This window comes from Grammomys surdaster, unplaced genomic scaffold, assembly GCF_004785775.1.
Source record: "Grammomys surdaster isolate TR1022 unplaced genomic scaffold, NIH_TR_1.0 61, whole genome shotgun sequence".
Taxonomy (NCBI): Eukaryota; Metazoa; Chordata; class Mammalia; order Rodentia; family Muridae; genus Grammomys; species Grammomys surdaster.
This window is the reverse complement of record NW_021604563.1, coordinates 964,265-968,568: the sequence shown is the minus strand read 5'-3', so window position 1 is coordinate 968,568 and position 4,304 is coordinate 964,265.

Here is a 4,304-nt window from a genome sequence, read left to right as displayed (position 1 = left end):
TGACATCTACTTAAGATATACTTTTTACATTCTGTTCTATTGGCCACTTCCGATTCCTGATAATAGACTTTGATCAGCCTAGCCTTTCTTATGCGGCAAGCCAGATGTGATTACGAGCTGGTGTATTTGATGGAGTTGTCTATCACTGAGTAATGTGACCATTCTTTGGCTTAACCAGTTATTGTGATTATTAGTGAAGTCTATGTTCAGTGGGGGAAGGAAAGGCTGTGAAAAACTTTTGAGTATAGTATACAGCAGACTAGGCAGTCATTTATATCTCTAGTATGGTAAACTCATCTCTTATGGAACTCTTGTGTGAATTGCAGGCTGAAAACTTTATGGATAGTTTTAGAGCTACAATGGTGAGTTATAGAAGAGTTACTAAATAAATATCAATCCAATAGTATCAGAATACTTAAAGCTTTATTTAATACCATATAATGTACTGTTATCTTTAAGGAAACTATTACTTAAACAAATCTAGAAACTAAACAGATCTCTGCTGCTTCCATTGCTATATAATTGGAATTCCTTTAGATAAAACCATGAAATTACTATTAGCAAGTTCTAAGATTTCACTTATAAATGAAGACAATGCTGCTTTTAATATATAGTTAAGACCAAAGCCACTTTATACATTCATTCAGGGCTTCATTGGCTTCCCACAAAGAGAAGCTAAAAGAGGCAAATCTGTTACTCCTTCTAAGAAGGATTGAAGCACCCACACTTGGTCTCCCTTCTTCATGTGGTCTGTGAGTTGTATCTTGGGTATTTCCAGCTTCTGGGCTAATATCCAATTATCAATGAGTGCATACCATGTGTGTTCTTTTGTGATTGGGTTACCTCACTCAGGATATTTTCTAGTTCTATCTATTTGCCTAAGAATTTCGTGAATTCATTGTTTTTAATAGCTGAGTAATACCCCATTGTGTAACTGTACAACATTTTCTGTATCCATTCCTCAGTTGAAGGACATCTGGGTTCTTTCCAGCTTCTGGGTATTATAAATAAGGAGGAGGGGGCATCTGGAGACTGTTCCACCTGGGTATCCATCCCATGTGTAGTCACCAAAGGTAGTGGCTGATGTGGGTGTCAGGAAGTGCATGCTGACTGGAACCTGATACAGCTGTCTCCTTAGAGGTCTACCAGAGCCTGAAATATACAGAGGTAGATGTTCACAGCTAACCATTGAGCTGATCATGGTGTTCCCAATGGAGGAGTTAGAGAGAAGACTGAAGAAGCTGAAAGGGTTTGTGGCCCCATGGGGAGAGCAACGATACCAACCAACCAGAGCTCCCAGGGTCTAAACCATCAGCCTGGGAGCACATAGGGAGGGATCCATGGACCCAGCTGTATATGTAGGGGAGGATGGCCTTGTAGAGCATAGATGGGAGAGGAGGTCCTTGGTCCAGTGAAGGCTGAACACCGAGTGTGGGGGAATTCGAGGGTGGGGAGGTGAGAGTAGGGGGTGGGTAAGGGCACATCCTCATAGAAGCAGGAGGAGGGAGGATAGTATAGGGGGTTCCTGGGCGGGGAGAAATGGGGTAAGGGGATAACATCTGAAATGTAAATAAAATATCCAATAAAAAAAAGATTTTTCACATGAATTTCAAAAAAAAGAAGAAGAGGGAGAGGCAAATCTGAAGATAGGATAAGACAGAGGAATCTGGCAAGGTGAGGACAGATGTGGAGAAAGACTATGTAGGAGGAGCTGACTGGGCGAGAGACAGTGAGCAGGATGTGTAAAGTCAGCAAGGCTTTAAAAAAATATGGAGTACTTGAGCTGACGACTGTGAAGTACTGGAGTGCATTACACAGCTGGAGGTTGATCAGAGCTCACATAAATGGCCAAACGACCCACTTGCTCAAGTCCACCATAGCCTCCACAGATCTACAGAACAAGAATTCTCAGTTTAACACTATCAGCAGGTGATTCGAGTGTACATTAATTTAAGATGCTTTGCTAAAAGGATTTACACTCCACAAAGACTTAAAGACTCACTGTATAAGTAGGTTGGGGAAAAGACCAAATGTAACTAAGCTGGGAATGAATCTCACAAAATGGTTTCAATTCTTTCCTCCTTTTATTTAAAGATTTGTCTGGTGGGAAACAGTTTTCAAAAATCAACTTACTTTCCTACATTTCCTCGAATCTTTGCAAAGTATATACTACAAACAACCCCTCCCTTTTTATTGCAGGAAAATCCCAATTTTAGTTAGATAAACTTCAAAGATGCCGGCTAGAGGCCTCTGCTGATGTTGGGGAAACTCCAAAACAATGGAAAAACCCTGAGTCTTTGTAGAGTTTTCCATTTATCTTAGCACCTACATCCTGGAGAAAGGAGATAGGGTCGAGGTCATTAGGCTCTCCGCTCCGCTCCGCTTCAGGAAGCTCAGTACACTTCGAACTAGGTGGCCACTTCTCCACTGACAAATCTGAGGAACAGAAGAAAAAACACTAGGATGACCTTAGGTCTTGACATTTAGAAAACTCAGCTGAACTTCTTGACTTTTCCCTGAATCAGTTCATCTATAGAAAAGGATTCTTGTTTTCCTAATATGTAGTCTGGTGAGCCCCAGAAAGCCCTGGAAGGCTGAAGAGAGCCATAGAGCCATTCCGTCTGAGTAAAGCATGCAAACAAGTCTCTGACCGCTTTTCAGTTGCCTCTGATTTCTACTGCCATCCGGTGGTTTACTGGTAACACGAGGAAATGAAAAATGGTGAATTTGGGGAGACAGGAATATATTTACTTTGTTGCTTTATAATTGGTTCCTTGACAAGATTACATTGTTTCAAAGGGGAGAAATACACAACTTTAAGAGTTTGAGATAAACCCTATTTTCCTCAGAGAAAACTTGCCTCGACTGTACTTTCCAGAGACTCACAGAACAAAGTGAGCATTCACTTATTTAATGTTCATTCAACATACATTAAAATAATTTCTAGGGGATAAAAATATCTTCGAAAACAATTGATCTTATTATAAAATTAATCAATTAAAATATATATAACCTTAAGTCTATGCTATACACAAGTTTATAAAGCTTAGATGATCTAATTTATGTCTATTTCCTTTCATTGATATATATTTATATGTGATAAAGTTATTAAATACTTGCTATCAAACGAGTACTGTACAAAGAGCTGATATGGAAGTCCATGAGACAGGAATGCTTTCTGTCACCATGGAACATACATTCTAGGAGGGACAGACGAATAAACATACCATAAAGAAATTCAAACAGGAAATGGAGTCGAGAATGATTTGTATGTGATAGAGGGGTTATTTTGGACTGGCTGATCAAACAGAGGAGTTTACTTAGGGAAAATTTTCTTCTGTGTGCTGAATGTTGAAGCCTGTTCCCCCAGCATAGCTGAAGCCATTTTGTTTCATGACTGCCAGTCATTTCATATTGTTACTGATGCAGGGAAAACAGCTTGACTCAGAGCAGGGTCAAACTGACCACGTACTCTGTTATGTTCTGAGGTTTGTTAATCTTAAGAAATTCCACAACCATAAGCTTCACTTAGGATCCATCAGAATACAGATCAGTTAGAACTGTTCTGTTTTGGTAGCCAAAATAGCCGACCACTGGGCATCACATCCTGCACCTGCAGATAAGTGCATTGTGGTTTTTGCCTTTATAAACTGGCCCTGAGAAATATTTAGGGCTGCAGTCAGCTCCCAAGTCTGGTCTGTAGCCCTGATCAATCATTCTTGGGTTATGAGTTCAATAAACCAGCTCTGTTTGATTGACATTAGTGTCTGAGTGGTTTGTGCGGTAATTCTCAGACCTCAACACTGAAAAGGAAACAGTCACGTGTCTTTGGGATTCTATACTGAAGGGCCGGAGATGAAAATCAGCTCAGTGTGCTGAAGAAACAGTAAGGTTGGTATCAGGTAAGTGTGCATCTTCCTAGAACTCATAATTAAAGGCATAACCCCAATGTGCTAGTGTGACAGGGTAAGGGTTTCTCCATCTTATCTCAGCTGAAGCCATCTTTGGTTTCTACCTTCTTCCCTGAAAAGTCCTATGAGAAAGCACCCAATCCTGTTCTAGAAACTCTGGGTCGGAATTCCCCAGCTAACTTCATATTCTTGGTTCTTGTTAAACTGCTTGTTTGCTTCCTCTTGCAACTGCCAACCAGGATGTAATTTTTCTATGTTGTCTTTTAAAACTCCCTATAATATATATTTGGGGCTGTTCTATGAGAAATGTTTCTCTCTAGGCAGTTGCCAGCCTGCTTAATACAGATTCCCAATTTGAACTTTGGCTGTGCTGAGTGGTCTCTGGGATTTTAC